Raw genomic sequence first — 25,494 nt, 5'->3', positions numbered from 1 at the left:
TACTGTTTAGGGCTGCACCAACGAAGAAAAAGAGTCCCAAATTAAAATCTACATATTGCTGCAAGCTTGTATCGGTCTGATCTACTTCATCACTATTTATGGTCCGTTTGAACCTATTTAAAGAGATGTCATTAAATAATTTCAAGTCTTTGTGATAAGAGGCAGGTGCTAAAAACACAGGGGCAAGTAAGAAAGACACGAAACAGATACCAGACCAACCAATTGGCAAATGATAGTATCCCTTGTTTCCACAGATAAACTAGGTATTATGTGAGGACAAAAAACTACTGTTCTTTTTTCCAGTAATGTTTAGTACTGTTGTACAGTCACTTTTTCCCACAGGAATACGGCCAATACTGCTCACACAAAGTTCTGCTCAGGCTCTGGTTACAGCGATAATAGGAGGTCCATTACCCTTGGCTGTTCGTGTGTTGGGGAAAACATATCTGGTGGAGAAATTCCCTCTGTGATATTCCTCCATTTCCCATACAGTTCCTTTGGCTTGGGGATCTCCCCTCTTCATCGGGGTAGCACACTCTGTTCAGTTTTGCATTGAGTCCTCCTACATCATAGTCAGTAATGTTACCAATATCAGAGGCCCATAACAGTGCGAACCAGGCTCTGCAGGAGCCATTATGTGAAAATGGCAAGGGAATGAAAGGCGTTCCTTCCTTTTTCTGGTGAGCTGGCATCATTCCGCACGGATGGTGGTGTTCGTAGAGTTGTGAGTATGATGCAACATCTGTATGACAGTGTTGTTGAGGTAGGACATGCGGTGCTTTTTTTTCCGTGATAGGGAAGGGTAAAGTACATGTGTTCTGTGGGGACAGGAGTAGTAGCGGGCAATAGGGCTCAGGCCAGAATCACTTTCTCCATTGTCCGAAAAACTGCTGCCAAGATTATTCAGAGTATGATCAGAGTCACCATACACAGAGGCTTGTCTTTGTTTTGCAACTGCAACTGCAACTTGGATCCCAGTCTCTGCACGTCTCCTTCTCGGTATCGATATACCACAGGTCGGAGAGAGATCCAGGCAACACTGAACACGTATCAAAACCCCCTCTGAACCTAGTTCAGACGATTCTGTGATCCCACCGTGTCACAGCCGAACCGTTCCACTAATTGAAATTGGCCCTTCGGTATCTCTATCTGCTCCTTCCCTTCCTTGGTCGTAAATCGTACCTTGATGCTGACGGCACAGTTTGATCTGGGAACAGGGTGTCTTCGTTCAGAGGAGCAACGCCTTTCTGAGTCTGCAAGATATCCTTTAGATCACTTCTGCTTTCTGGCTGGAGAACAGTTGCTGCAATTCGTTTGCAGTGGGATCCATGTATCCAGTGACTTCTGTTGGTGACACAGACAGCAGTTCGAGTTGCCAGCAGAACTTGCTCGATGTTCTTCCAACGAGGTTCCAGATTCTTAGAACGCTGGAAGTTCTTGAGGAGCACGAAATCACCGGGTTGGAGACCATGAGCCGAACCCTCTGATTTGTCTGGAATAGCTTCACGCACCTGCTGATGAATCAGAAACAATTTTTCAGTCAAGTTTCTAACAGGGTACTGTATTTCTTTAATCAATTTGGTCTTAGGGGTCCCCATAAATTCATAGGTCTACCAAAGACTATCTCGTAAGGAGAAAGTCCAATCTTACTGTGTGGGATGGAACAAACAGATAGCAAAGCAAGTGGCAAAGCATCTGGTCATTTAAGGCCCATTGTTGCTTGAATATTTGCCAATTTGAGTTTTAGGGTGGAATTGTATCTTTCTACTAAACCCGCTGCCTGGGGATAATTAGCAGCATGAAACTTCTGTTTTACCCCCAAACCCTTCATTAGGCATTCGATTATCTGGCCAGTGAAGTGGGGGCCATTGTCGCTCCATAAAACTCTACAAACCTCAAAACGGGGGAAGAACTCTTTTAATAGAACTTTAGCTGTTGTCAAATACCGATTGAAATTTCGCATGGGTGTGTTTTATTTTCTTCCCCTTTTTCCTGATTCATTGATATGTGTTACATGTAATGTATATATACTGTGAACACTCTTAAGCAATTGAAAATTCCCCAACTGAACCATTGTATCTACATAAGATGTATACCCAGGTTCTGAGGGACACCGGGTCACCCCATTATTTTTTGTAAATGTCCCTTGACAGCAAGATGATGAGAGAGAGTCATCAACATATTGCACCAGTGTTACTCCTGGTGGCAAAAGAAGTTCATCCAACTGCCGCTTAAGTGCTTGACTGTAAATGCTAGGGCTTTCTGTATAGCCTTGTGGAGCCCTACAAAATCTGAATGAGCGGCCCCGTAATGAAAATCCAAATAAGATATCGGCTCTCTTGATGTATAGGAATAGAGAAGAAGGCATTCTTAAGGTCGATGACAGAGAATACAGTAGCTGTAGATGGAATTAATGTCAACAAAGTCGTAATATCTGAGACAAAAGGATATTGAGGGATAACTATTTTATTGACTTCTCAAGTCAATAACAAATCTGTAAATCTTATCCCCTGTTCCATCGCCCCGTTTTAGAATGGGGTGAATGGGACTATTGCATACATTAGAGGAAACTTCCTCAACAACTCTTATACGTATCATATCATCAATGATAGACATCAATGCATCTTCACCTTCTTTTGATATTTTATATTGCGGGACCCTTGGTAAGGAAGCATCCTCTCGAACCTGTATATGTACTGGGGAAATATCCATTCTTCCCACATCTGTGTCAGTAGTAGCCCAAACACATGAAGGGACAGAATCAAGGTCCGGACATAAAGAAAAAATATATTGTTTAGGTAATGCCTTTTCCCCAAAAATGACACATACTCCAGATGGGGAACAATGTATAGTAGCATGGAAATATTTCAAAAGATCAAGTCCCATCAAATTATCTGGAGCATGTGGGGGAAGTAAAAGGGGGCTGTAGTGATAAAATCCTCAACCTGCAAAGGTATTTTTTGGGACACAGGGCTAGGAGTTGGTGTTCCATCAAACCCTATCTATGTGATCACTTGGCCAGACAAGGGTGTCCCAGGAACCAGTTTCTGAGATATCGCACTACTTGTTGCCCCTGTATCCACTAAATATTTCTGATCCTGACCAAGTATGGTGGCTGTTATATAGGGCCCTGACTGATCGACAGGTATCTCAACTGGTCCTCCTTGTCCCACGCTGTCCTAGGCAAAATGTGTTCCCACAGTTTCCTCTGATTCCCAATCCTCCATAGAATATTGATTATTTCGCTGATCAAAATAATTTCCTGACCTATTCCTCTCTGGAGCTTGAACCTGCTGTGACTGTTGTCGGGGAGCTGAAGTCCCTAGATTACTAGTCACTTGTCCCCTTCCTCTCCCACCAGCAGCTAAAACAGGGCATTCAGAACGCCAATGTCCCTTCTCTTTGCAATAAGCACATTGATCCAGTCCCAGTGGAGTTTGTCTACGCGGTGGCCCTACTGGAGGCATTGGTCTATAATTCTGACCATAATTTTGGCCACGGCCTTGACCTTGGGGTCCATAAGCCTGAACCATCATCACCTTAGTTTTCAACTCTTTCAATTTTCCTTCTTTTCGTTCAAGCTAAGTGGTAACATAATTCTGATAATACTGAGCCATATCTAATATAGCTTTTGGAGTCACTGAAGCCCATGTGCTTTCAGAGTTCTTTAAGCGAACTGATATCTCAGGAAGCAAATTCCCCACAAATCTATCTACAAATAAATGTGCCCCTGTAGGTATAGATGTATCTTGTCCACTAAAATCATAGAACACTTCCTCAATCGAGTAAAGAAATCAGGGACGGCCTCTCCCGGTTTTTGTTTACAAGCACTAAGGAGTGCCCAATCTATTTTTCTGGCTGGCACTATCGTTTTTATGTAAGTAAGTATGTTACCAGGCAGATCCAGTATAAGCTGACCAGGTTTCTGACCAGGTTTCCTATCCCTATCAGCTGCTAAGATGGCAGTTCAATCTCCTCCCAAATCAACAGCATGATCCTGTTTCCAGGTAAGTTGCCACATAACAGTTGGTAGGATCATACTAAAAAACATATCAATATCTGCTAAGGTAATGATACAAGAATCAATGGCTGCCTGTACATCTTCATAAAATCCCCTAGGATTTTTCCGTATGTCAGGTAAAGAGGCTTTTAAAGTGAGTACATCCGTCCTTTTCCAGGGCGTATATATCCAAATTGTACAAAAAATGGGCTCTAGCATTAGCACTATTTGGGTCATCATCGTCTGCATTCCCTCTTCCAGGAATGAACTGTGGCGCAGCTTCCCTCATAGGTCTTATTTGGGGAGAGGAAGAGAGCTCATTACGGTATCCAATTATCGTTGCTATGGCAGTGTTCATTCTTTTTACAGGGAAGGCCCCTATCTGACACTGTCTATTAATTGCTCTAACATCATCTGGGACATTTCGCCCTGTAGTCATCTCCCATTGAACCATAAGTTGATGAGAAAGCTTATTTATAAGACAAAGAGGCTCGCCTTCAGAAAAATCATGAATCTGATATATCATTTCTTCTACTTCCATTTCTAGATCACTTAAAACCAATTTAATACCATCAACCTTATCGCATCCTGACGAAACTGAGGTACAGTAGAGCGAAGAACTCGAGGGGTCAGGACAGATGCAGGAACCACAGAATCATTAGTCATTTCAAATGCAGTGGCCTGAGGTGGAGGCGCAGAGGCTTGGGGTGGGGGTGCAGTGGCCTGGGTTGGAGGGGTAAAGAATGTACCGGTACTGGTTGGAAAATAGGGAGCTGGACAACCGCGGGCAAAGGAGGGGGAGCTGGGGGTACAAGCGAGGCGATATTTAGGGGTCATGGGGGAAGAGGTGTTAAGGGTACATATGGGGCGGGGGACGTTCTATCAACAATCCATCAATATCGGAGTCTGCATCTTCTTGGTGGACCTCTACTGCTACTGTTGGTCTAACTATATATTCTTCAGATATTAATAATCTATGCTCTCTATCTAAACACTCCTTTTTCTCCTGAACTTCCTTATCCTTCAATGCCTTATACTTCTGACACTCTGTCTTCCTTTCCTATTTCCTTTGTACCTTCTCTGCTTTGAGCTGCCGCTCCTTCACTTCTTTCCTCCACATATGCAAACTGTCAAACATAGCTGGCCTAACTTTCTTTAAAAACAATTGATTCTGTAAATACTCGAGTTTGTGAGGGTCCATAGTTCCCTCTAATGGCCATCTCAGCAGGGGATCCCCTTTCGTATATTTGTTCCACAATGTATTATACATGATGGGACAAATAACATATTTGATGTACATCTCAAAATTTGGCGTACCTTCTGGTGGCGCCGGCTGACTTGCTTCCAAAATGCTCTGCTTATCGCAGCAGAAACAACAAAACATCTAAAGGGTACTAAACACAGGCATGTTATATAAGATTTAAAAAACTTATAAACAGAGAGAAATAAAAAATATTCTCACATTACCTGTAAGAAAAAATGTTAGTCAAAACAAATAGCAAGTCTCAAGACAAAGCTTAGATCTCAATATATTAAACATAACCTAAGTTTCCAAATTTAAAACAGAGTCCGAACGGATTACCAAATTCCAAACAGACTACAATCAAATACCAAGTCAAGACGAATACCAAGTCAAGCAAAGATCAAACAGATCCAAACCAAATGAACAAATGAACCGGTTCAATACAGATTTACCTCATGTGTAGTCTTCGCCTCCCACCTGTCGATCCTCCCTGATCCAAAGAAAATCGCCGACCGAAGGCCCCAGTCAAGGCTAGAAGCTGCCAGGAAGATCAGCGTTGGAGAGCTGAAAAATCACCTTGGACCACGAGCAACACTAATCTCATCAGGTGGTGTGCCCCTCAGCGAAGTTCCTCTTACCGACCTGATCTCCTCCCCCGGTCCGACTGCTAGCCCTTGATGGGGACCAACATTCGGGCGCCAATTTGCGGAGTAGATTAATTAATTAATAACCTGCTGGTGCAGGGATCACCACTTCGCCACGGGCTCTTGCCAAGTAAGGAGGAATCGACAGGGGAACAAAGTCAAACCATGGATAATTTATTCAATCATTCATGAATGGGTTTCCATCTGACAAGTACCATCAAGATACCCAAGGATAGAACACACTGAACAATGGTTACATGGGTTTATATAGGGAAAATCACAGACTAGGAACGGCCCAGAGGTAAATAGAACTTTGGGAAGAACACACAAATGAGACCTTCGGTAAGAATCAACAACCTTGGTGCCTTGTGTAACTGTCGCGTCTTGAAGCTGCATAACAAGATAAGCTTCTCTGAACAAAATTTGTCCAAGGCTTTGTCATTGTTTAAAATACACACGAAACCCACAGTGCAGACATCAGCTGTTCTTTTGTGCTGACTTTGCATGTTTACGCAGCCTACAATGTCTCAACTTAGATTCGTGACCTAATGTTTATGCAAGTGTGGTGTCAAGGATAGAGTCAGGCTGAAAACAGGACAAAGGTGTGCATGGATGAAGCACAGCTAAATTAGAAAACAAGAGATTCAGATTTTAAGGTTTCACATTACTGCTGGCCAAATGAGAGATAGCTATCTATTGGCTAAGGGAACAAAGCCTAAAGACTGGTGAGTGTTGGGATGGAAAAGTCCCTTGCATGGTGACAGATGTGTACCCCTGCCTGTGTGCCCCAGCTTGTGTGATATCTAGATCCTTGGTGTGAGAAAGTGCCTCTTTTGCACGGTTAGCCCACACGTTTTGCCTTTTTTTTTTTTAGTTAAATATATTTTTATTTTGCCATAAAGAACAGTGCAACTGCAGCGATAAATCTTGATGCTAATAATACCATAGATATAAATCGATATACAGCTAATAAAATACATTATCAGATAAAACAATATACCAAAGACTAGAGAATTTAAGATAATAAGGGCTATATACAGGCAATAAAAAGATGTAGTGGTTAAAACAACTACATTTGTCTCTAAACAGAGCTAAATACAATAGAAGGATAAAAGACAAAAGAATACACAACAGCATTTCATCATATAGAACTTATCCTGAATAGTTATTACCATACATTTCATTCTGAATGTGTAAATGGAGTAACCCAAGTTGTAAACGGGCCCCAGATCTTTTTCCCTTTAGTCCTACCCTTTCTACTTCTTCGATCATAAAGCGCTTTTTCTAAATTATAAATGTGCAAAAATCAGCCTTTCCATTGTTGAAAAGTCGGGGGTTGCGGATCCAACCAGGCTGAGGCAACACAAAGTCTATAAATTGACATTGCGATAAAAATGAGCTCTTCTCCCTTTTTTCCCCCCGATGTATTCATTCACCCCTAATAACATAAGTTGAGGTGACAGAGGAACATCCTCTTTTAAGACAAGCTGTAAAAAAGCAGATATTTCACGACCCAGTGGCTCAATGCAAGGACAAGTGGAGAAAATGTGTATTATATCTGTACCATGTGACTTACACCTAAAACAATGAATTCCCTCCACTCCTCCCCATTTCACAATTTTCGCAGGCATGGTATAAAGGTCAAACAGGGTCTTGAAATGTTGTGACTGCAAATACAGAGCATAGCACAGAGTTACCCAATTCGACTGATTTCAGAAAACAGGAATCCAAAACCCCCAGTTTATCCTGCCATCTTAGCCTGTGCTTATCTAGATCGTCTGGCAGCCCTTCCAGCAGGCAACTATAAAGTTGTGAGATTGAGGAACCCAAACTACTAATTAACAATTCAATTAACGCCACCTGCCCAAAGCCTGCAGCTCCACCAGAGTTTTAAGAAGGAAGTCCCTTAACTGTAGAAATTTTTAAAAATCCCGGGAGTCTATACTAAATCTTGCCCAAATTATGTCAAAGGAAGCCATGTATTCCCCAGCCAAGAGATCCCCGATCCTATAAAAGCCACCTCTGTCCGACCTTGCCAAGCACTCATGTAAGGTCATCGGGAGCTGATCATTCCCAATCCAGGAGGTATACCTACTAAACCTACCTACCCATAATTTTTTCCTTACACCAGCCCAGTTACGAAAGGCAGTAATTAAGACCTTAAACTGAGTTTTTTTTACTCAAACAGAGTTTTTTTTATCGTTTTGCCTGGTTTTGATGTGGTTTCAAATGTAGTGCACAGGATCCCTGCCAACCAGGTCCCCTGTGCCAGTGCTTCTTCCCTAAAAACAACCCAATTGGTACTTCTACCCCCTGTAAATCCATAGTAAATGGTACCCTGGGAACCTAGGGCCTGTCAGCTGAAGAGGGTTCCCTGGGACCCCCCCTCACTGGGACCATGCCACTGCCCTTGAAGCTTGTATGCCCCCGTGTAGGAGAAAATGAGAAAGTCAACATGGCACCCTGCCTGGGTGCCATGCCAATCAGCAATGCCTGAAGGCATAGATAACCCCGCTGGCAGGCCTCACAGCCCTAAGGTAGGGTGCACTATACCACAGATGAGGGTGTATCTGCAGGAGCAGATATGCCCCTACAATATTGGGGGCCATTCCTTGATATTGTAAGTGCCAGTGAAGCCATAGAGAGTACATGGGATGGAAACTCGACAACTCGAGTTCCACAGCACCAAGATGGCTTCACTGAACACAGGAGTGTGGTATCAAACCACTCCTTACAACAAATCCACACTGATGCCAGTGTGGGATTTATTGCATCATGTACTCACATGGCACCTCAGAGGTGCCCCCTGAAAACCTACCAACCCTTGTGTGGTCTCTGGCCGGCTGTAGGTAGCCAGCCACCGACAGGCATGTTTCTGGACCCCTGGGTAGAGAGCCCCTGCTCTCCGGGACTAGAAACAATGCACATCCTGGGCAGAGGTGTCACACCTCCTCCCCCAGGATGGGCCAGTGCTCAAAGAGGGAAACTTCAAAAGCCTGCCGCCTTTGTAATGCGATCCTCAGCCTCTGCAGCTAGCAGCAGATGGCAGCCCCTGGTTTACACCCCCACTTTGGGCAGAAAAACCAGCAGGAAAAATTTCAAAAGAATAGGAGGTGTGCCCACCTCTGCCAACCCCACCCCTAAGGTGGGGGAGGCGAGGTAAAGCACAACTTTCAGTCCCTGCCATCTTGAAGATGGGAAGACTTCTTCAATCAGAGCTAGGACTATGCCCCCCTCCCACAGGAGGATGGCATAATAGAGGTTGTAGTCACCCTAGGTAAGGTGCACATTGGTGCTACCTGCTAGTCCCCTAAAACTCTCCTAAAGTTAGTATTAAGGTGCTTCCCCCGGACCTAGAAACTAGGTCTGCGATGACCTAAGAAGACAACCCTGCAGAGAAGACTGACAACGACGACTGCCTTGGCCTCAGCACTATCGCCCTATCTCCAGCTTCTGCGAACCTGCGACCAGTCTTGCAGCCAGGAATGGCTGCCTCTTGAGGGAGCTCCGTAGGCCAGGCTAATAAATCCGGCAAATACCATCCTTTAAAGACACCTGCACCGGTAATAAACTAGCACAACGGCTGGTGATGGCTCCAGTCACAATCGAGGAGACTGATGTGAGATGACCAGCGAGAACCCGCCGAACTGAGAGGTGACGCAGTGCCTGGGCTGGTGAGGTAATGGTGGCCAGGCCGCGAGCGAAGTCGGAGTGAAGAGCCCTGTGGCACCGAGCGGATGCTGTGCGGAGCCCTGGCGGGCTGATTTGTGGCGAGGTGTTGCCTGGCGGTAGAACGTCTCGGAAGGCTGTCCCTGACGCTGTTGAGAAGGATTTGTGCCCTGAATAACGCAGCGGGACGGTGATTTCACCTAGCGTCCGGCCCGCTTGAGGATCCCATACTAGCGCGGTGAGTGGGGCGGGGCCGCTTGCTGGGTCGGTGCGGGCAGGCTTGTGCGGCAAGGCCCGGGCGCCCTTGGGTGATTTACCCCTGGGGGGTCAGGGCGCACCGGAGCAGACTGGCCGGACCAGGTGGGGCAGCCACGCCTGCTTCCATACCGGCGGGGCGTAAGACCTGGCTGTGCTGCCAAGGGCATGGCGGTAACTGGCGGTTTGGCCTAGGGGACAGTCTGGACTGCATTAGTGGTCCGGAGTGCCTGGGGCCCTGCTGGTGCTTCCGGCCTGGGCGGTGAGCTGGTGTTGGGCCCTGGGAGCTAGAACAAAACAGGTTTCTGGGTCAGCGTGCTGCTGGGGCTGAACTATAGGCCCCCAATCCTGTGGCTTTCCGGCCGTGTGGAGGGTGTGCTGCGGTGGGCCAAGGATCAGTTTGATAACGTGCAGTGCTGGGCACTGGAGAGCACGACGACCTGAAGGAGGAGGGCAAGTCTGGGGCCCTGTGGAGTCAATACTGATGAAACCTGGAGTTGTGGCGAATTGGTAGATTGGGTCTATTTGATGACTGTGTGGCCATCATCCGGGAGCCTGACGTGTAGTTTGCCAGCGCATTATACCCCCGTCACACTACAAGATAGCTGGGGTTAGGTGCCTGGGGTTGCTTCTGCACCACCGTGGGGTGTCTCAAGTTCCATCCGCCTGTATGCAGTGTGGGCACTGATAGTGGAGTCCCACGCATATGCGGACTGGCTGAGGAGAGCGGATTGCGCTACTGGGGTCTGGGAAAGTGTTGGTAGGCTCTGTCACTATGGGAAAACCAGATCCCAAGCAGCCGAAACTCCCATTTGATAACAAACGCAATACACATGCAACAGAAACCATTGCGGAACTCGCTGCGACACAGGGTGCGTCGGACACTCTTGAGAGCCCGGAGGACGATACGAGAACCATCCTGCTGGAACTGCGCTCCGGCCTGAAAACCACAGACAGTAAGATCGACACGCTTACTTCCAGCTTAGATGTGGTAAAAAAAAATAAAAATAAAAAAAAAGAAGAAGGTGGACACACACGAACACAGGCTCAACGTGTTGGAAAACAGGCTATCGGACACACAGGACTCGCAGGCGGAATCGCGGACACAGATACTACATATGGAGAAAGTGCGGGAGGTCCTTGAGGCTAAGAAAGAGGATCTGGAAGCGCGATCCCGACGGAACAACCTTGGTATAATTGGCCTGCCAGAATCAACAGGAATATCAAAAATAGAGACCTTTGTTGATAATCTGTTGCACAAACTATTTGGCTCTGTGTTCTCTGCGGCCATGATCGTGGAGAGGGCGCACCGGTCTCTGGGTCCACGGCCCAAACTGGGCGCGCTGCCACATCCGATCATTGCACGTCTTCTAAATTATGCAGACAGAGATGCTATACTGAGGGAGGCCAGAGCCAAGAGTTCTATAAATCACAAAGGTAACAATTTGTCCTTCTTCCTGGATTACACTCCGGCTGTACAGGAGGCCCGTAGAGAATTTCTACCAGCGAAAAAGATTTTACAGTCTGCCTCTGTCCCATATGCTATGTTATATCCTGCTAAATAGAAAATAACACACGATGGGCAGGCGCATTTCTTTACGGACTCTAAGTCAGCCTTGAAATTCACGAAACATATATGCTAAAATAGACCTCGCCAGGGTGGCTCAGCGAGCCCGTCTGCCTTGCCGGATCCAGAAGACTCGGACCACTGATTGTTGCTCTTGTGCGGATATAGCTGGAAATGTGACTGGTTAATATGATGTATTTGGCGCGGCCTCAGGTCTGAGTCCGATGCTGCAGTGTTGCGTTTTTTTAATAATGTTACGATGTTGTTGACTGCTGGGTGTCCTGGATTTAGATACTGCTCATGACCGATGGTGCAAGGGTGTGACTTATTACTGCAGCCTGGTCACCTCACCACATGGTGGGTGGTTGCCGCCTTTCCTTCCCCCCCAGCGGGTGTTCCCCTATTACATAGTTCTCTTATGGAGGAATGGGAGAATGGTAGGGTGGGGACAGACTCGACCTAATTGGGAGGTTGGAGGGGGGAGGAAGTGCAGAGGGTTGGGGTGTGTGTTGCTTTTGTTTTGCTTATTGAGATATTGATGTCTAAACTGGGAGTTGGCGATTATTGTGGGTCAGGAATGTATAGTATTGCTGTAAAAATCCTATCTTGGTCCTACTTCACTATTGGGTCAACTGTTGATGTTCGCACCGAATATGGGTGAAAGATACAGATACAGATTGTTAACATGGAACGTACGAGGGCTAAACTCCCTGAAAAATAATCGACAGGCGTTTGCTTATTTGTCTCGTCATGGCACGCATATTGCCCTGCTGCAGGAAACGCATCTAACCAAATACACGGAACATGACATTGACCTCAAATGGGCCGGATATAAGCTTGCTTCCTCCTATTCATCATATGCCAGGGGGGTGCTCATTCTGATCAGGCGAGATACTGCATTTATCCCACTGCGGAAACATATAGATGAGATGGGGCGTTGTGCAATGGTGCAAGGGAAACTAGGCGGATCCATAGTTACCATAGTAAACACATATGGCCCCATTGCAGATGACCCGGAGTGCTTTTTAAGAATGTACACCAAACTAAGAGAAAGGCCTGAAGCAGCCATTTTATGGGGGAGATCTTAACACCTACTTGGACTCTGACCTAGATAAATCTAATCCACTTACAAACCGTACCCCTAAAGTGGCTCGATGTGTCCGTAATGCCATACTGGAATTTGGCTTGATCGATGTTTGGAGGGTGCGCAATGGCTCAGCTAAAGAGGGTACTCACTCTACACCAATGTACAATAGCTGGTCTAGGTTGGACTATTGGTTGCTGGGGGGAGATGCGATTGACTGGGTAACAGCGGTTGCTAACCTCCCGCGCACGTTATCAGATCATAACCCTGTAAAAATGTATATTACTATCCCGACTGCAATACATCGCCCCTTCACGTGGCGGCTGCGTTCGGAGGCTTTGCTGGATCCGCTATACGAGGCCACTGTTCATACCGCCATAGAACAATATTTCGAACTTAATGTAGGTTCTGTGGGTAGCGCCTCAACGCTATGGGAGGCCTTCAAAGTGACGATCAGGGTGTGTGCATTGGCACAACTGCCGGCATATTGAATGTCCTTAGAGCTCAGCTTGCTACAATAGAGACCATGCTTCAAGGTCTAGAACGTAGCTACACTACTGCCCCCTCGGCTGGTGTTCTATCTCACATACATGAGCTCATATTGGAATATGATACTCTGGCTGAATCTGAGATAAGATACATTTTGCGCAGGCACATGGCGCATAGATATGGAGAGGGAGGGAGACCAGGTCGCAACTTGGCCAACAAAATCAGGAATTGAGCGGAACAACCTCACATCGACAAGATCACAGATTCTCATGGGGGAGAACACTATAGTCCGCTCGGCATATCTGAGCAATTCCGTGAATTCTATACTAATCTCTATATTTCTAGAGGTGGGGCTGAAACACAGGAGATGGAGAGCTATCTTGAGGATGTGGCGTGTGCCTGGCTGTCGGATGCCCACAGGGAATACCTGAGCCTGCCAATAGATGCTGAGGATATTAAAGCTGCGATCAAGGCCCTGCCAAATGTGAAAGCACCGGGGCCAGATGGCCTCACCGTTGAATTTTATAAGTCGTATGCAGACCTACTCACCCCTTTCCTACTAGAGGTGTATGCCGAGGGGCATGATACTGGTGTGCTGCCCCCTTCGCTCCGACAGGCGCTGATTATTACATTGCTTAAAAAAGGTAAGTCCCCAGATAGGTGCGACTCATACAGGCCGTTGTCACTGATTAATATAGATGCGAAGATACTTGCCAAAATCCTTGCCGTTAAATTACAGCCTCTGATGTCACGCTTGGTTCTACCGGACCAGTCAGGTTTTATACCCGAACACTCTACATCACACAATCTGCGGACCATCTTCGCAATGCTCCATATTTTGGAGCAGAGTCTATCGGCGGCGGCAGTAATGTTGGATGCTGCTAAGGCCTTCGACTCGATCGAATGGAAGTATATGTTTTTTGTATTACAGCGTATGGGGTTCCCGTTAATTTGTATAAAGTGGGTTATGTTACTTTAAGCGGATCCATCAGCTTGTGTGCGGGTGGGTGGCCTGACGTCGGAACCATTTGTTATAGAGCGCGGCACCCGACAGGGTTGTCCCTTGTCCCCACTGCTTTTGCTCTCGCGATAGAACCACTGGCATGTGTTATACGGCAAAGACATAGGGAAACAGCCTTGAATTTTAACTATCGCCCAGACGCCATATATTATACGCAGATGACATGGTGCTGTTCGTACGTGAGCCCTCTCGATAACTGGCGCAGCTACTGCAAGAATATGTTCGATTTGGCTTGTTGTCGAGACTGGTGGTAAATTGGGAAAAATCCACCATTATCCCTCTGACGGAGTCAACGACTAAACCTGATATGGAGTTTCCGCTGGTATGTTCTGCAGAACCAGTCAAATGTCTTGGAGTGTGGATCCATCGGGATTCGGAAATGGTTATTCGCGAAAATTACGGCCGGGCCTGCAGCAGGCTAAAGCAACAGGTAGATAACTGGGTGACCCTGCCGCTGTTGCTGGCAAACCCGATTTTCACTCGCGAAAATGGTGGTTTTACCGCGGTTTCTGTATTTTTTCACAAACATCCTGCTTGTGCTGACGAACGGTTTTTTTGACACCCTCCGCACGACTCTCCTTAGATTGGTCGGGGGGGGGGGGGGCAAGGATGCTCGGATGAGCTGGGCTGTTCTTACCCGTGCTTATGATAAAGGGGGGTTTGGGGCTCCGGATCTATATGTCTATTATCTGAGTACTCAGGCTCAATATGCGTACTATTGGGTTAGGCCGCACGCATTTACCCCTCATGTTGCAGTGGAAGCGGGAGATGCCTTGCCTGTCCCTCTACATAGTATGCTCACACACACGAAGCGTGGGCTCCTTAAAACGGAAATCAACGCGGTAGATACAACGATCGCTGCGTGGCAGGCGATAGGAAGACTTGCACATAAGTTGCCCATTTATGCTCCTGTCATGCACATAGAACACCACGCTGCGCTATCAGTGACATACAAGGTGGGTTTGATGTGTCTCTTAAAAGAGGCAGGCCTCCAGTTGATGCAAGATTTGTACCCAGAGGGTTTGTTGCACACAACAGACACCCTGCAATACATAAGAAACCCCACGCTGTTTTTCCGTTTCACGATACACAGGCTTAGGCACGCGATTAGAGCACATTATATCACCTACCCCCTTGAGCCACCTACACTGCCCTCCTTGCAAATGGTCCTAACTACTCCCACCAATAAGAAACTGATAACTAGGCTATATAGGACAATATGGGACGAGAGCAGGAATGTGCCTGATAGAAGCTGGGAGAGATGGAATGATAGTCTGCGCGGCGGATGCACTGAGTGAAGTGGATTAGTTGGGGCATATTTAAAAGTTAAACATACTAAAGATGCAGCACATCTGCAAGGGCAATGCAACACCTTTATCTCCCAGTGAGACAGTATATTAGTGACTGTTCAAGATACGAGTTTTTCTTTGTTTGATATAATTTGATGATTATTTTTCTTCATTAGTAATGTGGAGAATGCCTATGATCATCCTGTATGGAGGTATGGTGGAGGATGTATTGTTTTTAGTTTTTTTTATTCTTTATGTTTTGAAAAGCAATATAATAAATTCAAAAAAATTTAAAAATTTAAAAACTTCGGTGCCACACCTGCAGCCTCTTTGCCGAAAGGAGAATCCACACTGAAACGCATTCAGCGCCCAACGTTGAAATTGCACCCAGCCGATCATGTGCCGCTGGTGGTGTATGTTTGGTGCTGCTTTGTCGCCCCCCCTGTGCTTGACCTAACCCCCAAAGCTTGGCCCCTGCAAACCGATCTACTTACCTGCAAGCAGTGTGGCACCAGGCACTTCCTGTCTCCATTGGAAAGCATTGGGCCGATCTCAGATTTTGACTTCTGCCCATGTGCCCCTGGTGGTGAGGTTTTGGTACTCACCTGACCCCTGTCCCTTGCTGACCTTCTGCTCCAAAGAGTGGGATTATAAGTGTATTACTTACCTGTTTAACAGCGATATTGTTTTCCCCATAGGTTAACATTGGACTGTGTTGAAAAGTTTGTATGTGTCGATTTTTCAAAGTGAAAAGTATTTTTAAATAACAAAGTACTTACATTATTACAAAGGCCTTGGTATTAAAATAAAATACAAACTAAGCATATTTTTCTAAAATTGATCTGGATCTCCTTCTTGAGTTGTGTGTCCATTATTGGTCACTGTTGCGCAAAAAAATGTCTTACACTCCTCTGTGGTGGACCTAAGGCTGCTCGCCCACACTACGACTCATAGAGCACTTTGGGTTTTACATTGAGCCCTGTACACTTCTGGGGAACCCCTGGACTCTGTGCATGCTAGCACCACCTAGTGGCAATATCATATACAGAGCCAGCTTCCTACACTTAGTAATGATTTTTTGTCATGAGCAAACATGGATCATGCTGTGTGCTGTGACCTAGGCCTGTCTCATGGACCACAGTCTGAATAGACCAAGAGGAATGCCCAAAGCGTTACCCTCAGGAGAATTAAGTAGCACAAGCACGCTGGTGGTAGCATATCATGTTTTTAACAATCAGTGGAGTGGACAGGTCCGTCTGCCTTTGTCATCAGAGTGGTGCCTTCTGGTCAACTACAGTAAAGTTCTGTTGCTGTGTACTTAATTCAAACCTTGGCCTGCATTGGATTGTGTACAGTGCAAGGAAGTATGTGTACTTGAGAGATGGTACAATGCAGGTGAAAGAGCGCAAGCGATTGTATGTACGTGCAAGGAAGTTTGTGCGTCTGGGAGATGGTACACTGCATGAGACATAGCACAAACAGTTGTGTGCGCACGCTACAGTGTGCGTGTCCCTGCTGGGAGGTATATTGAATATGAGACAGCGTGTGATATTGAATGAGCGTGCTAGGATGGATGGATGCCCAGAAAGAGATACAGTACATTGGAGATTGAGGGCATCTGAATGCTTATGTACACTGGAGTATGTGTGAGCCTGTGAAGAGCACAATACACAGAAGACACAGGGCTCCATTTTGGGAGACCCAGACCTTGCTGGAGGAGCAGAGAGAGGTGAAGGCTTCTGCTGCTTTTCTGAGATTTGGGTGGGACAAACATGGGAAGAAGGAAGATTCATTCTCTGTGTTGCACTTCAATGGGAGCTCGCACTGGTCAAAGGTGCCTGGGCACATCCGAGGAAGGAGATGGAGCTGATGGGATAATCATAAAGAGTAGAGCTGGAGCCTTTTGCTAAACTTTTGAAACATGTATCACTGAGGCCGACATCCAGGTGTGAACCTCTCATCACTCCCATGGCCTGTGGCTGGGGCTACCAAGACTGAGATTGTCCTGCTGTGAAAGACTGCTCGCTAGTGGAAGAGCACAAGCAAAGGAGTGGACATTTCAAAGTGAGCAACTCCCAGAACACAAACTTCCCAAGTGCAGCGACACTGAATCACAAGTGTGTCTGGAAATGCATTATAAAAAGGGGCTTGAAACTCACCAGTCGTCAAATTGAAGCTGTGCATCAGCGTGATCAGAGAGGAGAAGCTCAGAACAAGCTCCGCCTGCTGTGACCAGGACTGGGGACTACAGATCTGCCAGTCTCCCATGCTGGGAGAGAGGACATCAACCAGGAGGATCAAGAACGCTCACCAGGAGCCTATAGCACTAGCTTCTGTCTGACCCATGACCAGTGGGCACTGCGAGGGGAAGGAGATCGCTTGGAGAGAGTGAGGTCCAGTTGCTGGAATCCCAAGAGTGGACTGTGAGATTCTGGTCCATCAGGACTACAGCTTCAATTGGGCTGTTGGCTATGTGTTAAAGTGTGCTAACCCCTTACTAGGTGGGGGGGGGGGGGGTGCGGTGAAGAATAAGGTTTACCGCCCTTCTTACTATGCTGCGAGAGGCGAAGGGCTGTTGCCCGATACAGCGCAATGACCCGCAGGTGGCCATCTGCAACCCCACCAGGGGGCTAAGGTGAAGAGAGAGAGGGTCATCGCCCTGTATTTGCTGAAGCAACTCTACCTTTGTGTCAGGAGGAAGGGGCCTTGAAGAAGGAAGGCCACTGCCCTGCCCCATGTGCAGCGGAGAAGACACCTTGGGTTGTGAGCCGTGAACAGTGAGAGCAACAACTTCAACTCCCCTTGTGGGGAGTATCAGCAATCAGCCCCCGGACTCCAGGAGAGATTTACCACATCGGAGAAGCACCAAGTACAGCAGCCACCATGACCACAGCTTCCCTCTGTCTGATGGCCGGGTCGAGGGGAGCCCAGGGACTCAGAACCTCCAATCCCCGAGAGTGGGTAAGACTGTCAAACCTGAGGAACTTGATATGAATTAATGCACTCCAGCGCAGGGACTTGGGGATCTTGCTATTGAGCCCCATAGAACTTCTGAGACTTAAACGCATTAGCAGGACCTAACAATCAGCCTTAAACGGGGAAGTGGGACTGGAAAGATGACCCTGGTAACACTTTTGGGCTTGCCTCAAGAAGGCTGTTTGCAGTGTGTTGTACTCCACTTTATGTTAGCAAATACTTCTTGTTACATAAGAATAAGTATTTGACTGGGTATTCATGTATTGGGGTTGCTGAATGTATTTTGGGTTGTGAGTCTGTGCACCTAGCTCCTCCCTGAGAAGCCTTGAACTGCTCAACTTGCACTGCCACTGAAAGTCAAGGCTAAAGAGGTACTTGGCCACTTGTTTGCAGCCCATAGTAGCCCGGGCACTGACACATCAGGAATAAAAGGCCTCAACCACCATGGTTGGGGCCAAATAAGTCTGGTTTGTCCAGTAGCCCTCTGAACTGGGTTTTGACACTGAGCTTCCTAAAAGTATAACGGTTTGCAATGGCAATGCCAAGATGTTTGCTGACATGCATTCTTGCTTGGACACGCCCCAACACTGCAGTCTATTTAACAAAAAAAAGTGTTTTTCTTGTTTTACTCTGTGTCGTTTGGCCAGTAGATGGGTATCTGCTTCTCTCGTCTGTCTTACATCAAAGCTTTGTCTTTACTTCTTGGTACATGAGGTGACAGCTTGAGTGGCAGTAGCCACAAGAAAGCTCAGCTCGTTTTGGGCTCAGAAGGACCTCGATCTTACAGTTGGGGGGAGGGTGTTTAGGAGCTCTTGTTTGGAGATGTTGAATGCAGGGCTGCTCTGTACCAAGGCAATCAAGACTTGCTTCACATCATACCTCTTTCTTCCACAATCCTACTGTTCCTGTCACTTTATCGCACTCCTGCAGGTTCAGTTCCATCCCTCCTTTCTCCGTTTGTCAGTGCTTTCATTGATGGTAAAAAAATAAGCTTTGCTCCCAAGAATGAGTGCTGGTGCTAACCACTGGCAACAAACTGCACAAATTAAGCACTGTGTTGGTATTATGACAGGACAGTGATGTGTTTGGCGAGGACAAATGAAGTGAGCAGCAGACATTGGAGCAACAGAGTCAAAAGGCAGAGTGTTGCCGAAAGGGGAAAAAATGAAAGGTGCATACAATTTTAGTTGTTCCATAGTACAATACACAGAATTTTCTGCCATTTTTGTAGCCCTGTACCTGTAGGTGTTTTCAATTCTATGATCCGTTTAATCTCCAGAAAGAGGAATAGTTGTGTTTGCCTTTTCCAGAATGAAGGCTTGAGGTTATATTAATACACCCCAGCAGACAGCACATTAATCACTCTGCTGTCTTAACTTTAAACTCCTGTCCATAAACACTTTTTTGTTTGAAGGGCCTTTATTTTTTTCATGAAAGGAATACAGGATCAAACATTTGATCTCTTTGACAAATCGTAATACTTTCTGCGGCGCCCTCCCCTGACTAAGGTCAAAGGCTGCACTGCAGTGGCACTAAGATCCAGCAAACACGTTGCAAAGGGCATCTACTGACACAAAGCAAAAACCAAAGGAAATGATGGACGGAGTGTTGAACATTGCAAGCACTCACCCCCCGTCAACTGATCTGGGTTTAATCCATCACCGTTCTTTAGCCCACTCTGCCACCCCAGTTCAGACATGGCCATATGCAAATCAGTCTGACCCTGTGCCTCATGGGAACAGTCCAGCCCGAACTGCCAAGCCATGTCTTCCCTGGACCGGAAACAAGCTTCCTAGGACCGGTTTCTGGCATTTCAGCCGTCTTCAGCCAGGCTTGCTTGAATCCAGTGGCAAAGTGAGCAAGGGACTCACGTCTGAGCATACCCTGCCAACTTATGGCAAACAAAGCAAAAACCAAAGGAAATGATGGACGGAGTGTTGAACATTGCAAGCACTCACCCCCAGTCAACTGATCTGGGTTTAATCCATCACCGTTCTTTAGCCCACTCTGCCACCCCAGTTCAGACATGGCCATATGCAAATCAGTCTGACCCTGTGCCTCATGGGAACAGTCCAGCCCGAACTGCCAAGCCATGTCTTCCCTGGACCGGAAACAAGCTTCCTAGGACCGGTTTCTGGCATTTCAGCCGTCTTCAGCCAGGCTTGCTTGAATCCAGTGGCAAAGTGAGCAAGGGACTCACGTCTGAACATACCCTGCCAACTTATGGCAAACAAAGCAAAAACCAAAGGAAATGATGGACGGAGTGTTGAACATTGCAAGCACTCACCCCCAGTCAACTGATCTGGGTTTAATCCATCACCGTTCTTTAGTCCACTCTGCCACCCCAGTTCAGACATGGCCATATGCAAATCAGTCTGACCCTGTGCCTCATGGGAACAGTCCAGCCCGAACTGCCAAGCCATGTCTTCCCTGGACCGGAAACAAGCTTCCTAGGACCGGTTTCTGGCATTTCAGCCGTCTTCAGCTAGGCTTGCTTGAATCCAGTGGCAAAGTGAGCAAGGGACTCACGTCTGAGCATACCCTGCCAACTTATGGCAAACAAAGCAAAAACCAAAGGAAATGATGGACGGAGTGTTGAACATTGCAAGCACTCACCCCCAGTCAACTGATCTGGGTTTAATCCATCACCGTTCTTTAGCCCACTCTGCCACCCCAGTTCAGACATGGCCATATTCAAATCAGTCTGACCCTGTGCCTCATGGGAACAGTCCAGCCCGAACTGCCAAGCCATGTCTTCCCTGGACCGGAAACAAGCTTCCTAGGACCGGTTTCTGGCATTTCAGCCGTCTTCAGCCAGGCTAGCTTGAATCCAGTGGCAAAGTGAGCAAGGGACTCACGTCGGAGCATACCCTGCCAACTTATGGCAAACAAAGCAAAAACCAAAGGAAATGATCTGTGACTGGGGGTGAGTGTTTTGCCATTGTGCAACATTCTGTCCATCATCTTGTGTGTTTTGCGGAGAGAAAGTAGGTCGCACACCGCTCGTCACACCAGCAAGTTGCCCCAAAGGACTGTGGGAAATGTAGTGGCGACGGCGGGTACGCCTATGCCACAATAAGTCAATAGAACAGTATGTGTATGCGTTAGCCATCCCTGGACACGTGTTTCGAGGTAGTTGCCTCTCGTCAGCAGGGAGCAGGTCAGTGTAAAGGGGTGCCGCGTGGACTGTCAAATGTAATTAAAAGCAGGTCAAGTACCTCTCCTGGCGCGCAGGTGCAGACACAAGGCTCGTCAGCCCGCCGGCCGAAGCCGTTTAAATTGAGAGAAAGTAGGTCGCACACCGCTCGTCACACCAGCAAGTTGCCCCAAAGGACTGTGGGAAATGTAGTGGCGACGGCGGGTACGCCTATGCCACAATAAGTCAATAGAACAGTATGTGTATGCGTTAGCCATCCCTGGACACGTGTTTCGAGGTAGTTGCCTCTCGTCAGCAGGGAGCAGGTCAGTGTAAAGGGGTGCCGCGTGGACTGCCAAATGTAATTAAAAGCAGGTCAAGTACCTCTCCTGGCGCGCAGGTGCAGACACAAGGCTCGTCAGCCCGCCGGCCGAAGCCGTTTAAATTGAGAGAAAGTAGGTCGCACACCGCTCGTCACACCAGCAAGTTGCCCCAAAGGACTGTGGGAAATGTAGTGGCGACGGCGGGTACGCCTATGCCACAATAAGTCAATAGAACAGTATGTGTATGCGTTAGCCATCCCTGGACACGTGTTTCGAGGTAGTTGCCTCTCGTCAGCAGGGAGCAGGTCAGTGTAAAGGGGTGCCGCGTGGACTGCCAAATGTAATTAAAAGCAGGTCAAGTACCTCTCCTGGCGCGCAGGTGCAGACACAAGGCTCGTCAGCCCGCCGGCCGAAGCCGTTTAAATTGAGAGAAAGTAGGTCGCACACCGCTCGTCACACCAGCAAGTTGCCCCAAAGGACTGTGGGAAATGTAGTGGCGACGGCGGGTACGCCTATGCCACAATAAGTCAATAGAACAGTATGTGTATGCGTTAGCCATCCCTGGACACGTGTTTCGAGGTAGTTGCCTCTCGTCAGCAGGGAGCAGGTCAGTGTAAAGGGGTGCCGCGTGGACTGCCAAATGTAATTAAAAGCAGGTCAAGTACCTCTCCTGGCGCGCAGGTGCAGACACAAGGCTCGTCAGCCCGCCGGCCGAAGCCGTTTAAATTGAGAGAAAGTAGGTCGCACACCGCTCGTCACACCAGCAAGTTGCCCCAAAGGACTGTGGGAAATGTAGTGGCGACGGCGGGTACGCCTATGCCACAATAAGTCAATAGAACAGTATGTGTATGCGTTAGCCATCCCTGGACACGTGTTTCGAGGTAGTTGCCTCTCGTCAGCAGGGAGCAGGTCAGTGTAAAGGGGTGCCGCGTGGACTGCCAAATGTAATTAAAAGCAGGTCAAGTACCTCTCCTGGCGCGCAGGTGCAGACACAAGGCTCGTCAGCCCGCCGGCCGAAGCCGTTTAAATTGAGAGAAAGTAGGTCGCACACCGCTCGTCACACCAGCAAGTTGCCCCAAAGGACTGTGGGAAATGTAGTGGCGACGGCGGGTACGCCTATGCCACAATAAGTCAATAGAACAGTATGTGTATGCGTTAGCCATCCCTGGACACGTGTTTCGAGGTAGTTGCCTCTCGTCAGCAGGGAGCAGGTCAGTGTAAAGGGGTGCCACGTGGACTGCCAAATGTAATTAAAAGCAGGTCAAGTACCTCTCCTGGCGCGCAGGTGCAGACACAAGGCTCGTCAGCCCGCCGGCCGAAGCCGTTTAAATTGAGAGAAAGTAGGTCGCACACCGCTCGTCACACCAGCAAGTTGCCCCAAAGGACTGTGGGAAATGTAGTGGCGACGGCGGGTACGCCTATGCCACAATAAGTCAATAGAACAGTATGTGTATGCGTTAGCCATCCCTGGACACGTGTTTCGAGGTAGTTGCCTCTCGTCAGCAGGGAGCAGGTCAGTGTAAAGGGGTGCCGCGTGGACTGCCAAATGTAATTAAAAGCAGGTCAAGTACCTCTCCTGGCGCGCAGGTGCAGACACAAGGCTCGTCAGCCCGCCGGCCGAAGCCGTTTAAATTGAGAGAAAGTAGGTCGCACACCGCTCGTCACACCAGCAAGTTGCCCCAAAGGACTGTGGGAAATGTAGTGGCGACGGCGGGTACGCCTATGCCACAATAAGTCAATAGAACAGTATGTGTATGCGTTAGCCATCCCTGGACACGTGTTTCGAGGTAGTTGCCTCTCGTCAGCAGGGAGCAGGTCAGTGTAAAGGGGTGCCGCGTGGACTGCCAAATGTAATTAAAAGCAGGTCAAGTACCTCTCCTGGCGCGCAGGTGCAGACACAAGGCTCGTCAGCCCGCCGGCCGAAGCCGTTTAAATTGAGAGAAAGTAGGTCGCACACCGCTCGTCACACCAGCAAGTTGCCCCAAAGGACTGTGGGAAATTGTGTGTTTTGCTGTTCACCCTATGTGGGAAGGGTATGCCCAGACGTGGGTCCCGTGCTCACTACGCCACTGGAGTCAAGCTATCCTGGCTGATGACGGCTGATAGCCAGAAACCGGTCCTAGGATGCTTGATTCCGGTCCAGGGAAGACATGGCTTGGCAGTTCGGGCTGGACTGTTCCCATGAGGCACAGGGTCAAGACTGATTTGCATATGGCCATGTCTGAACTGGGGTGGTGTGGTGAGCAAAATAACGATGGATTAAACCCAGATCTGTGACTGGGGGTGAGTGTTTTGCCATTGTGCAACATTCCGTCCATCATCTTGTGTGTTTTGCTGTTCACCCTATGTGGGAAGGGTATGCCCAGACGTGGGTCCCGTGCTCACTACGCCACTGGAGTCAAGCTATCCTGGCTGATGACGGCTGATAGCCAGAAACCGGTCCTAGGATGCTTGATTCCGGTCCAGGGAAGACATGGCTTGGCAGTTCGGGCTGGACTGTTCCCATGAGGCACAGGGTCAAGACTGATTTGCATATGGCCAGGTCTAAACTGGGGTGGTGTGGTGAGCAAAATAACGATGGATTAAACCCAGATCTGTGACTGGGGGTGAGTGTTTTGCCATTGTGCAACATTCCGTCCATAATCTTGTGTGTTTTGCTGTTCACCCTATGTGGGAAGGGTATGCCCAGACGTGGGTCCCGTGCTCACTACGCCACTGGAGTCAAGCTATCCTGGGTGATGACGGCTGATAGCCAGAAACCGGTCCTAGGATGCTTAATTCCGGTCCAGGGAAGACATGGCTTGGCAGTTCGGGCTGGACTGTTCCCATGAGGCACAGGGTCAAGACTGATTTGCATATGGCCATGTCTGAACTGGGGTGGTGTGGTGAGCAAAATAACGATGGATTAAACCCAGATCTGTGACTGGGGGTGAGTGTTTTGCCATTGTGCAACATTCCGTCCATCATCTTGTGTGTTTTGCTGTTCACCCTATGTGGAAGGGTATGCCCAGACGTGGGTCCCGTGCTCACTATGCCACTGGAGTCAAGCTATCCTGGCTGATGACGGCTGATAGCCAGAAACCGGTCCTAGGATGCTTGATTCCGGTCCAGGGAAGACATGGCTTGGCAGTTCGGGCTGGACTGTTCCCATGAGGCACAGTGTCAAGACTGATTTGCATATGGCCATGTCTGAACTGGGGTGGTGTGGTGAGCAAAATAACGATGGATTAAACCCAGATCTGTGACTGGGGGTGAGTGTTTTGCCATTGTGCAACATTCCGTCCATCATCTTGTGTGTTTTGCTGTTCACCCTATGTGGGAAGGGTATGCCCAGACGTGGGTCCCGTGCTCACTAGGCCACTGGAGTCAAGCTATCCTGGCTGATGACGGCTGATAGCCAGAAACCGGTCCTAGGATGCCTGATTCCGGTCCAGGAAAGACATGGCTTGGTAGTTCGGGCTGGACTGTTCCCATGAGGCACAGGGTCAAGACTGATTTGCATATGGCCATGTCTGAACTGGGGTGGTGTGGTGAGCAAAATAACGATGGATTAAACCCAGATCTGTGACTGGGGGTGAGTGTTTTGCCATTGTGCAACATTCCGTCCATCATCTTGTGTGTTTTGCTGTTCACCCATCTACTGACACAGCCTGTCCATTATGCGGCAAATCAACAAGACACAGGTACGGCATTGGGATTGTTCTCCTTTTCATCTAGATTTATGATCAGGGATTGGTAGATCAAGTAGGAGGCCTCGATGAATGGGAGTGTGGGCATTTAGTGCAGGGGAGAGGGTGC

The 25,494-nt window shown here is 48.0% G+C and overlaps 1 protein-coding gene across 1 annotated transcript in view; it reads left to right on the top strand.

The window, feature by feature from the left end:
• The window catches only part of FLVCR2 (FLVCR choline and putative heme transporter 2), a 612,292-nt gene that overhangs the window by 69,927 nt on the left and 516,871 nt on the right, over window positions 1–25,494 (top strand). The gene's annotated exons all lie outside the window — the stretch shown is intronic.

Source organism: Triturus cristatus, chromosome 9, assembly GCF_964204655.1.
Source record: "Triturus cristatus chromosome 9, aTriCri1.1, whole genome shotgun sequence".
NCBI lineage: Eukaryota > Metazoa > Chordata > Amphibia > Caudata > Salamandridae > Triturus > Triturus cristatus.
This window is presented reverse-complemented; position numbering and strand designations above follow the sequence as displayed.